The sequence below is a fragment of the Papaver somniferum genome, chromosome 3 (assembly GCF_003573695.1).
Source record: "Papaver somniferum cultivar HN1 chromosome 3, ASM357369v1, whole genome shotgun sequence".
Lineage (NCBI taxonomy): Eukaryota > Viridiplantae > Streptophyta > Magnoliopsida > Ranunculales > Papaveraceae > Papaver > Papaver somniferum.
In genome coordinates this window covers 154,523,890-154,536,497 of record NC_039360.1, presented here as the reverse complement: position 1 = coordinate 154,536,497, position 12,608 = coordinate 154,523,890, and the positions used below count along the sequence as shown (strand labels likewise).

The following is a 12,608-nucleotide window of genomic DNA, read 5'->3' as shown; positions in this document are numbered from 1 at the left end:
ATCATGGGTTCATGTAGTTAATGGCTATAATCCTACGGTTGTTACAGAAGGCGAGGTAACTGTTCCAAAGGTTGGTGCATATGATCCTGCCGAGATTCTCGCTGCAAAGAAAAATTCTGACCGATTAAATGCTATCATCCATGCCATTACCCCAAATCTTCAGCATCATGTGACTACGTGCACTAAGTCTAAAGATGCTTGGGATATCTTAGAAACTGTATTCGAAGGAAATTCCTCTGAGAAAGAAGCTAGGCTTCAAAATCCAAATCCTGATTGGGAAAACCTTCGTATGGCTGATGAAGAATCATTTGATGAGTTTAATCACAAATTGTCTCATATTGTAAATGCATCTTTTGCATTGGGTAAGACCATTCCCGAAGAGAACATTGTGATGAAAATTCTCATATCGTTGCCAGCCAAATACGATTCTAAGAAACATGCCATCGTTAAAGGAAATAACCTTGATATACTTTCCAGGAATACACTTGTTGGAAAGCTAAAGATCTTTGATCATGAGCTTACATCCAAAACTGGAAAGGATATTGCTTTTAAAGCACAAAAGAACACAAAATTACTTGATAAAAGTAAAAGTGGTGGCAACTCGGTGGATGACCCGATAGAGACTGACTCTTCAGATGAAGATCTTGATAACTCAGTTTCTCTGATCACAAGACAATTTAGAGATCTTCTGTTAAATAGGAGTAAACGTTTCACCAGAGATAAGCCAAGGTCATCAGTTAAGCCTCACGATCGTGTTCCTCCTAAAAACAGAAATATTGTCAAATGTAATGATGAGGATATGCCACAATGCTTCAAGTGTAAAGTCTTTGGTCATTTTTCTAATGAATGCCCAAATCGGAGAAAATATACTGGAAACAAAGGTCTTGTTGTAACTCTTGATGAAATGTCTGATCAATATAATTCAAATGAAGACGAAAAATCAATTGTAGCACTCCTTTGTGAAAATATCAATTTTGATGACTGTAGCAATACTAATATCAATATTGATGTTCTTTCTGGAAAATCTTCTTCGATAGCCTTGGAGGATGAAATAGATTTTACTTTTTCTAACAAAAACTATTACTCACAGGTTTCAAGTACTTCGTTATGCCTAGCAGCATGTTCATCCACGGTACCTGAACCGTCCTCCACTTTGACATGTTCTTATTGTACTTTAAATGGTCATGAACTCTCTAAGTGTTATAAGTACAAGCATAAAGTAAGATATGTCAACAAACTGCAACGGAGAGCAAATCGTCTAGCAAACAAGCTCAAATTTGTTCTAATTACAAATCCATCAGAGGTAAGTAAATTTAACTCATCTCCGAAGAAGTTAATTTCTAAAGAAAAAGTTAGACCTTTGCTAGAAAAGAACTAGGTCTAAGCAATCTATGAAACATGGAATGGAGATTTCCATTCAGGAATCACCTGGTGGACAAATTATTGTTCATCCAAACACAGTCTAAGTGTGTTGTTGGTACAACTTATCTCTCTGCCCGAACTCAAAGAGACAAGTGTGGTTGATCGGGCTTTAGAAAATGATTTTCTTTTAGTTTATTTTTTTTATCTCTGCTTTTGTGATAAGCTTTTCATATCTTCAAATGGTATTGAAAAGATTTACCCTGTGTAATTATTGGAAGAGGATTAATTTCGACAATTCTACCTTTTCTAGGGTTGTAATTTAGTCGTACGTGAATCCTACTCTATATAGGTTCCGTAACCCTGCATTCTCTTTTTCCTTGTCTAAAAAACCTTGTTTCTCAAAAGACTGCTTGTTGAGATATTTTGAGTATTCTCTCAAAATTCCTTAGTGACTCCAAGCATCATGTCTTCTGATGGAAAATATGTCAATATGATTGTCAAGCCATCAATCATGATGGAAAAAGGTATATCCTCACCCCACTACAACTTTAAAGAGAAAAAGGAAGAATATGAAGAAATCAAGGGATAATCCCTCAAATCTTCAGAAGTTTTCTGGTGTTCTTGAAGAGTTGAAAGAAACAAGGATGAAGAGGCAGCAAATAAAGGCTATTGTGTTAAGAACTCTTGAAATTCAGAAGGCCCTGGTTCGCCATCAGTCGAGGTATGTTGGGATTGACTCCTTTCTTCATGAACCTTACGTACCAATGTCTGTTGACGACAAGGAGTTCGGGGACGCTAAAGAATTTTTCAAGGATCTTAAAGCCTTGGAAACTTCTTATGAGAATTTATTCTTGTGTTTTTAAGAAGGATAACTAGGGTTTGGAATAGAAATTATAGTGATTACACATAGCTATGGTCAACGATTTTCATCTTGCAATGTTTTTAGATTTATTTATTTAAATTCTAAGTTATTTGGAAGATGATTTTGCAGTATTAATCGTTATTGGTTTTATATATTGCAAAAAGTAATTTTGTATGGGATATGTGGTTTACGTCCGTGAACTGTGATTATTCCATATATGCTCAAAAGTTAAGTCTATTGTGTCATTATGCAAATATTGATGGAAAATAGAATGAACTTTTGGATTATATGTCAAAGGTTAAGTGTATGGTATCATTATGCAAATTTTGATGAAAAATAGAATGAATCTTTAAAAATTCCGCAGTATTGATCTTTCCCTGATCCACTTTTATGTGAAAGTACTGTATGGCTCCGTAAGTTCTCTTATGATGAGCATTTCCGATTGAATTAATCTATGAGTTTCTCTTGTGGGATAATTTATTCGAGTTTTCTGGATACAAATTCATGTTTCATGTGATTTGCTAATGTCCAAATAAATTCTTCTTTTCTTGTGAAAGTAAGGTCGCTCTTGTTGTTCCTTTTGGGAATGACATTTTATGGGGGAGAGTTCTTAGTTGAACTTGTGCTTGATTTCCAAATCTTTGTGGGGGAGTGCGGCTGTGGAATATTTTAGGAGTTATCTTGTATCTTTATTAACTCCTTCGGTGAAGACACTAAGTTTCGACTATGTGAAATCATCGAAACAAAGTTGATATGTTCTCTTTTAGTCATGAAGTATCTCTATGAGAATTTCATTATGATCCCATAATTTTTGTACCTTTGCCAATTTATATTGACAAAAAGGGGGAGAATTATTTTGTAGTTCACACTACATACATATGGTTTACAGATCATTATGTAAGGGGGAGTGGTTTTCATTGTGAGATGAAGTATTGACTAAGGAGAGTGATACATATCACCATAGTATTATTGTCAAAGTTGTGGTACTGTTGTGGTAAAATTGAACTTTGATGTTGTGTAGTAATACTATGACACTGTATAACATTATGAAAACAATCTTGTTGATTATTGTTACATCTACGGATCTTCAACGACAATGATGCTGGGTCGAACACATTCAGAGTCAATGGAATACTTGGAGCGGCAAAGAATTCAAGTAATGTTGAAGAACCAAGGAAATCAAGCATGGTGGATGAGAATCTACAAAGTCTTATTTATTTTGTGATCCATATGCATTGATAGTTTTGTCACTAAATTGACAAAGGAGGAGATTGTTAGAGCATTGCTCGGTCGAACTCGCAAAGGTTGCTATCTCAAGCTTGTTTGTCAAGTTTAGTTGATCAAGACTATAGTCTTTATTTCTAGTCTACCGATAGGAGTTTCAGACTAGGATAGATTGTATAGTTGAGCTTTAGACTTCACGACGCTTACAACTGAAGACGAAGATCTACTGAAGAACTCAGGGGAATTTCATCAACAAAAGGTATGTGAAGACTAAAACTTATCTATCTTCAGAAGTCTATTTTATTCTTACTCATCTCCTATTAAGACAAAAGTCGTATACGATATAGTCTTTCGTATCATACACATTTGATATTTCGAGCTGGTATAACTCGCTTATTTATTTCATGAAATACGTGTTGGTAGCTTTCTGTCTTAGCTACATTTTTCATTATTCTTGAATTTATGTCAAAATATGATCATGTGGAAATTGCATTAAAACATCTTACATGATTTGTGTGAGACAGTCATTTGATGTCGACTTGGAAAGTTTTGTACTGATCATTCGATCACTTGAAAATTGGTTATTAGCTAATGGTGTGTGGGGGACATCCATTGTTGTCTTCTAAAATTGTTTCAATGATTGAAGTGGGAGTTAAGAGCTAAAACCCATGTCTGGATACATTACGGTTTGTGTACTAAGTGTGCGAACTGTTTTGATATAATTCAGGACCGGAAACTAAGTTTGCATACCCGTTCGCAAATTGTTTCAACTGTTAAGTTAGGGTACTTAAGTTTGCATACCCGTTCGCAAACTGATGTAACTGTTGAAGTCCGGAACTAAGTTTGCATACCCGTTTGCAAACTTATTCACCTGAGTTTGGTCCATAACTAAAGGTTGCGTACCCGTTTGCAAACTGTTGTTTCATGACCAATGGCCAGAACTTAAGTTTGTGAACCCATTTGCAAACTTAAGTGGTTCAAGTTCTAAATCGGAAAAATATGATTTCATACTCACGAACAAATACATTTATATAATAAGGAATGAAATCTTTGCAAACCGTGGCTTAAATGTTCATGAATTGATTCTTTTGAATCATTCCGATTTTGCTTCAATTGGGTCATATATACTTCTATGTGATTGTTAACAATTGAATAACTCTACGAATAACACAATTAGATTCTTTGGTTATCATTCATGATTGATTTATCATCATAGTTGATCTACATGTGTTAGATGAATGTGGATTAGACAAAAGTGTTCATATGGCTAACTTTGGTTATTAAACCAACCTTATGTACACGTTTAGGTACGGTTACCCGTATCTAAATAAAGTATATTTCATTTGTGTGTGACAAGCTAAGTCCATCTAACGATGGAGAGACATTGCTTTGGTTTGAAGCAAAACTTAGCTTGCATCTTAAATCAGGATTTCATCTAACAGTGAATAATGAATGCTTTGTTTCTAAGCTAATTTAGCAAACCATGATTTGAAAGTTATATAAAGGAGAACTCTAACAACTGGGAAACCTAATCCCCGCACCTTCTGTGTGATACTAGTTGCGTACTAGAGTTGGTTCTCCGTTAATTTAGGTTTTTCCTAAAACAATTTGGGTTAACGACTTGAAGACTTCATTGGGATTCTAAAGCCAGATCCAGCTTTTTTTACTATAGTTGTGAATTCTGATCTTACTTGTTTTATCGTATTGAGTACTATCTTCTCTAAGATTGGCTCGAGATTTATCTCCGTTAGGTAAGATATATAAGTAATCACAAAGCTCTTTGTCTCATTCTTTGTGATTCCACAATAACTTGTTCTACTACCATATAGTTAAGTTATTGTGAGGTGATTGATATATCTAGGCTGTTCTTCGGGAATATAAGACCAAATTATCAATTGGTTCTTGTGCACCTTGATTTATCATAAGATGGAAGAAAACATCATAGGTATTTCTGTGGGAGACAGATTTGCTTATAAGTGTTCGAGTTTGGGTCGTAGCAACTCTTAGTTGTGGGTGAGATCAGCTAAGGGAATCAAGTGCGTAGAGTCCTGTTGGGATTCAGAGGCGTAAAGAACGCGACTGTACCTTGATCAGTGTGATATTGGTTAGGGCTCAACTACATTCCAGTCTGAAGTTAATATTGTAGTACACTAGTGTCTGTAGCGGCTTAATACAATGTGATGTTCAATCTGGACTAGGTCCCTTTCCTAAATTAATGACCATTAAGGTAGTCAGATTCACACAAGGTAATGAAACATTTAAAGTCCAATTTAGCTAAGGGGAAGGAAACTCTTACCTACATCCACCACAAAAGGAAGCTAAAGCCTACACCCACTGGGGGATGATCAAAACGAATAACACAATATATAAGATGCTCAATACAGCTAGCAGGGAGAAAGGAGGCTAATTAGAAGCATGTTCCTTGTATGGATCGTGGGGATGATCAAAGCGCATAACACAATAAAAGATGCTCAATGCAGCTAACAAGGAGAATGGACATATACTAGCAATCAATAAAATCAACTAAGAAACGTGATGTTCACCCTCACCTTCCTCATCAATTATGAATACCAATGACAACACAAAAGATAAAAGGAACAAGAAGATGAATTTTAGACATAATATCAACCTGATCTTACACAGGGAAAGATATCCATTCAGGATAATTGTCACCATAGATCTTCTTTAAATCATCTCTACTAAGAGATCCAAGAAATTTTATGTCAACTGCCTGCAACAATAAAAAAAGATAGAACAAGAAAATATTAGAAATGTACCCAAAAAGAAATTGTCCCAAGTAACACAAAACAAATTCCCAGCCTTCCTAATTTCTTGTTTTGTTGGTCCAATACTTTTCTCAGCATTCCAACTATGCTTTGTCATCCATTACGTAATCCCTAAAACCTACTAATATAGTGTACGTACATCCTTCCAAACTATCAAAAAATGATAGTTAGACCTAAAATGAGCTTTACAGGGTTACATAGACTTCCACATTAAAGTTCCTCCCTCTAAACTCCCATCTTTCAACTTTTTCTAACAGCTATTCACGTAATTTCCATGGTAGACTTATCAACAGTATCCTTACGAAAGAACATAGAAAAAACAAAACAAAAATCAACAACCCTAAGAGACAATTTATACAAAATTCATCAGTAAAAATTAGTTTTAACAAAAAATCTAGCAACCATGAAAAGAGTCAAATCTAAGTCATATCAAGTACATCCATTACGCAATTCCTAAAACCTACTGACGAAGTGGACATCCTCAGAAACCAATCTAACAAACTATCGGAAAATAGTATTCAGACCTATAATCCAAACTCTACAAAGTTCACGATTAAATAGTCTCTTTCACATTACAGTTGAGCTACTGCATAGTCACAGGTTTCAGCTTGTTGTAACAAATATACATTCACATAATTCTAAGGTACATTTATCAACCAACATCAAACTTATGTAAGAAGAGAGAAACTAAAACAAAATTCATCAGCAAAATCAAAGTTAAAACAAATCTAAAAAAGATAATAAGATTGGTAGATATGATAAAAGGCATTAGTCAATAGTTTAGCTGGTCCCCTGAAAACAAAATCTACTTGTGAATTATATATTACCTAAGATACGTTTTCATGGAACTCCAATAAATTTCATCCGACTTCTACAACCAATATCAGGATATCAAAAACAATCCAACCATATGAATAACAAAATACAAAAACACTCCAACAAATCACATACACCTACCAACCATATCAGGATATTGCAAATCTAATACCAACATAAGATTCTAGCATACAAGCAAAACCCTAATTTCAATTTAACAAATTAAAACTTGACCCACACAATAAGAACACCAGATCTGATTTCTCCCAAGTTTGAATTACCCAAATGAAAAATTTGTAACAACATGGAAGATACAGAATTCTGAAAACAAACATGCCTTACCGGGATTAACCAAACTATAAATATCAAAAAATTGATGAGATTTAACTAATCCGGAGACGAAATCTTCAAAAATAAATAAAACTCTTCGCTGATCGAAGTTCCAGAGAGACAATCTCTCCATGAGTTCAGAGAGAATGGAAAGCAGCCGAGAGAAGAAAATGAAAAGGTGGAAACGATTTTAGGCTTTGTTTTGGTGATGCACAAAAAAACTGTCAAAATTAGATTTGTTAGAGGGTGATATGGACATTTCATAGAAAAATAGTAGTTTGTCTCAAAGATAGCAGTCCAGACTCCAGAGGTGCTATCTGATTTCCTCTATGTAATAGAGGTTTAGCAATATATATCAGTTTTTTTTTTTGCAGGTCAACAAACGCTCCGCCCTCTCTCCTATTCTAACGATTATATTTCTTCATCCTGTTTTTCAATCTCTTTTCTTCTTTTCTAACGACTGTACTTCTGAGTAGATTTCCTTCTTTGGAATTCGACCCTAAGCCAGATGGGGATCCAAGAAAGGGGTAAAATCATCAACATTCTCCTAGTCTCGTTTCAATCGATCCTTTTTGCTAGCAAGAAATCCGAATCCAAATTTCTTTCATCCTGTTTTACTAATTTTGTAGTATATCCGAATCCATATTCCATTCTGCATTCATTCCATATTGCATTGCATGCATAAAATCTTTCATTTTGTATTCATCATAGAACATATTCATTTTTCTTTTTTTAGCCTCTGCATTGTTTTTTTTCTTTAAGCCGATCTTTTTTATTTATCTCTTTTTTAATTTTTATACCTATTAGTTCCATCCTTTGTATGAGTGATCCTTTGGGATTATTACATGTCTTTCTTTTTACCATTTCTTGGTACCCCTTGAATCTAGTTAAGCCTTATTTCAAGTCTGCTTAAAGATCGGAATCCTTTGATGCTTTTTCAGATAACACCCATTAAATTAGACTAACAATAACAATATAATTCATGATAAAGAAACATATCGCAAACGGGATTTAAGACAGTGAAACATCAAATTCTTAAAAAACAATAGGAAACCTAATATCATTTATACTTCTAATAGAACTTAAATTGGATAGTTGATTTTACCTTCTTATTAACTTTCGGATCTATTCTGCTGTTCTGTCCCTTCATTCTTCTTCATCGGAATCATCAACCATAATGATCCCGCCGGCACGTTCTTGTTGATAAATGGTCGTTTTCTCGTGGACATAAGCATAGTCCAATCCGGGTGGATACTCGGATAGAAAGTAATTAGCAATTACCGGAACTCCGGTAGCAAGCCTTGTGTGAAGATCCTTGATAGCCTGAGTTCCCAACCTATTCTTCTCTTCTTGACTTAGGTTGCACGGAGCTAATCTTTGTGTCTGTGCAGGGTACAGGAAAGTTTCTCGATGACATACTATACATCGATAATATTGAATTCGATGTAGTTGCCCTTCCTTGCAACGAATAACCTTAGTGGATGAAACAAGAGTACCAATTGGAATTCTGTAGTGATTACAAGCCATTCTTAGCCTTTAATATATTTGTTCCAAGTACTTCTTCTTTTTATGAACTGTTGTATAAGTTAGGGTACCGGATTGAGGCTTTTTATAGTCTGAATTATCTCTAGGTTTTCTCTTAGCATTTAAGATTTCTCGATTCCTTTACATTTAGTTTATTGGAATTCAGACGTCTAATCTTCTGGTGATAGTCGTTTGAGCAGGAAAATTTTTGATTAATGGCTTTCTAGTTTTGTTTCGATGCATGCACCTATAGCTTTTAAATTTTTTCCCCTAGGTTTAGAAACTTATTTGGTTAATATTTCAGTTTTGTTCAATCCATCTTTTAAATGCATTTATTTCTCCTGGTGATAGCCTTATGGCTCCTCTTTTTTCTGATTGAGTGGTCATAGAAATCTAGTTTAATGCAGTATGAATTAATGCACTGTAACTCTTTGCGTCCTTATCAATTTTACCTCTGTTGCTGTTGGAGTGTCTCTCTATTATCCAATCTTTTGCATTTATTGAGTTTAATTGTTTTTTTTTTGACCTGTCCTTTAGCTAATTTGGTTTTCAAACTCTTATTGTACGAGGTTTAAATTATAGTAGATCCTTTTTGGTTTCTTTAAGGTTAGTTTTTCGACAAATCCAAATTTCTTTCAATTTATAAGCAGTTGAATTAATTGGTATTATGTCTGCTCTCTTCTCTTCTCTTAGTACTTTCTCTTGCCGGGAGCTTCCTTCTATTTCATTCAATTTTCTTATGTGCTGAGCAATTTTTGAATTTTCTTTCTTATTCAATATGAGCATCTACAATTTATACAAACATCTTAGTGGTATGTCTGTGGAACAACGAAATGCGAATTATACTAATATAGGCATCCTCCCAATACCTCCTGCATTAATGAGAGACTATGGTATCAAAGAGAATAGTATTCTAGCTAGAATTTTCTCGACAGGGTTCTATTCGGTTGAAGATATAAGAGGAGTACTACGTCATTTCTGGGGTCTTAATATTGGCTTCCAAATTAGAGAAATTGATCCAAACTTGTTCATCATTACATTTCGTACGACAGAAGACTTGAAATGGATCGCATTGAATGGGCCTTGGTATCCTTACGGTAATTTTCACTCAGCTACTTCTGCTTTTCCAGGAATGCAAATTACTACTAAGGCGGTCAAAGAAATCCCTCTTTGGGGTAGTATTTCAAACTGCAGACGTGAGCACAGAGTAGGGGAAAGACTAGGATTAATTGCTAGCAGGATAGGACTTGTTAGTCAAGTCTGTAATGGAACTGGGAGTTTTGATTATGAAACAAGGGTCTTAGTATGGGTGAATATAGAAAAACCTCTTGTCTTGTAATTATTAGTTAAGGTTGAACAATACTGTAGATGGTGGATTTTCGACAAAGGCTAAAATCGTAAACCATCATACGAACTTCTGATCCAGCAATCAGACGTGAGTATTGAGACACGGGTCTCTCATCAAATCTCTGACTGAGAATACTTTCTCTCAGACTACATGCAGATATGTAGTCCCTCGGCTGGACAACGACATATCTCATGAATACTGAACACTTCAGTAATTATTTTTATATAGAATCGCGAGATTGACGGCTCCTAGACAGCTTGCTCTGCTAGTATAGAGAGATAACGTCTTCAGGATACAAACAACAAGTTTCCCTGACTATATAAAGGATATGAATCTCCAGCAAGCTCATGTCAGAATAATTAATGCTCCTAGACCGCTTGCTCTGCTAGTATAGAGCCATAAGTTAATTATTCTTAAATTCTTGGATTCATCCATTGAATTTCTGAAAATATTCAAATATTTTCGCAATATTTCGTTACTTCAATCTATGGTTCTTCCCAGCAGAATTCCATGGGTTAGTAATAAATATTCTACGCACGTGCGTCTGAGCTACCTCCGAGTAATCCCCGACTCAAATGGTGTAAGTGTACTCAACGATGATGCACTAACAATCACCGCATGAACGAGTATTTCAAAATACGACGAAACGATGAACCTATGCAAAATAGGAAGAAAAATAATAAATAATTAAATATTGACCAAGGTGCCGGGCTCACCGGCCAGCCGGCCGTGACGTGGCCAATCCCACGCCAGTTTTATATTTTATCATATTTTTTGTTATTTTCCTTGATCTTATGAAAATCCTTTCATTTGAACAAATATCCTTCGTTTTGAGGAAACTCCTTAGTTTCATGGTGTTTCCTTCGTACCAAGGAAATAATATAAAATTGGAAAAAACATTGTGGGGCCGTGATTATTGGCCAACCGGCCATGCCTTGATCCGGCCGGCCCCACACCTCATGGTTCCTCATTATTTTATTATTATCTCCCTAATCTCATGAAATCTCCTTAATCTCATGGTATTTTCACAAAACCATGAAAATATATTATAAAATTAGGGAAACTCGTGGGACCGGGCCCAGCCGACCGGCCATGCCTCAGCCGGTGCCACACGCCCCTTATTTTATTATTATTATTTTAAGGTTTCCTTGATCCCATGAAATTCCTTGATTTCATGGTATTTCTTTCAAATTTTGAAAATTCCTTCAAATCATGGAAAATAATACACAAAAATTACATAAAATTAGGGAAACTTGTGGGACCGGGTCCAAGCCGGCCGTCCCCACACGCCCTTATTTTATTATTTTAATATTATTTGCTTCCTTGATCCCATGGAAACTCTTTCACTTTAAGGAAACTCCTTAATTTCAACAAAATTCTTTGATTTCATGATATTTTCATAAAATCATGAAAAATATTATAAAATTAGGAAAAGGCACCATGGGACCGTGGTCACTGGACTGCCGGTCATGCCTCGGCTTCAGTGGTCCCACGCCTCATATTCCTTCATTTTATAATTATTTTCCTTCATCTCATGAAGTTTCCTCAGTTTCAGTAAAACCCTGATTTTGTCATATTTTCTCAAATGGTTGCGCAAACGCACGCCAGAAAATATCAAGATTCTCAGGACTGAGACACGGACGTGTTGATGACGTGAGCATGTTACCTTGACCGACCAGGATTGGCTCTTTGGCTCGCAATGAGCCGGTCCCACGTATTTTCATGATTTGACCTAATTTGCGCAATTGCACGTATTAGGTCCAAAACTCTTCCAAATAATTTTAGAATTTCATAGAATGATCATCATTCGATCCCACGACCACCCAGGGCCGGTTTCATGACCCCTTGGTCGGGCCCTCACCCCTTCGTAATTAATTAGGTTTTATCGCCTAAGGCTCAGACGAGCATTTTTTTGGATAAATGATTAAACCAGCATTTAATCATTCTTTCATCAACAAATCACCAACTCTTCAAGGGGTCTTGGTATTTGCTCACGCGAGCATATGGACGCTACATGGTCGACCCACGGTCTCATGTAGACGGTCCTCCTTCATTCCATGGTTAAATTTTCAATAAAGTATCACTCAGTCATCAATTGATCAAATTAGGGTTTCTGAGTCCAAGGATCATAATTCCAGATTCGAACGCTAATAATTTTATGACGATCTCATGATCACCATTTTATTATACTCGGTTCGACTATCAGTATTCTAATTAATGTTTTATTTCGGTCACGCTGCCAATAATTCATCAGACGAGCAACACTTGCTCAGATGAGCAATATTTGCTCAAACCAAGGAATATTGGTTCAACTATCAATATTCAACAATTCATCGAATGAGAAATACTTGCTCAC

The 12,608-nt window shown here is 35.5% G+C and overlaps 1 long non-coding RNA gene across 1 annotated transcript; it reads right to left on the bottom strand.

Annotated features, from left to right (window-relative positions):
- Positions 1–5,923: 5,923 nt before the first annotated feature.
- LOC113357711 lies at positions 5,924–8,105 on the bottom strand. The gene is made up of 2 exons (XR_003363866.1): positions 7,393–8,105; positions 5,924–6,179 (listed from the first exon to the last, which is right to left on the bottom strand). It is a non-coding gene; the product is annotated as an uncharacterized LOC113357711 (long non-coding RNA).
- Between the last annotated feature and the right edge of the window lie 4,503 nt (positions 8,106–12,608).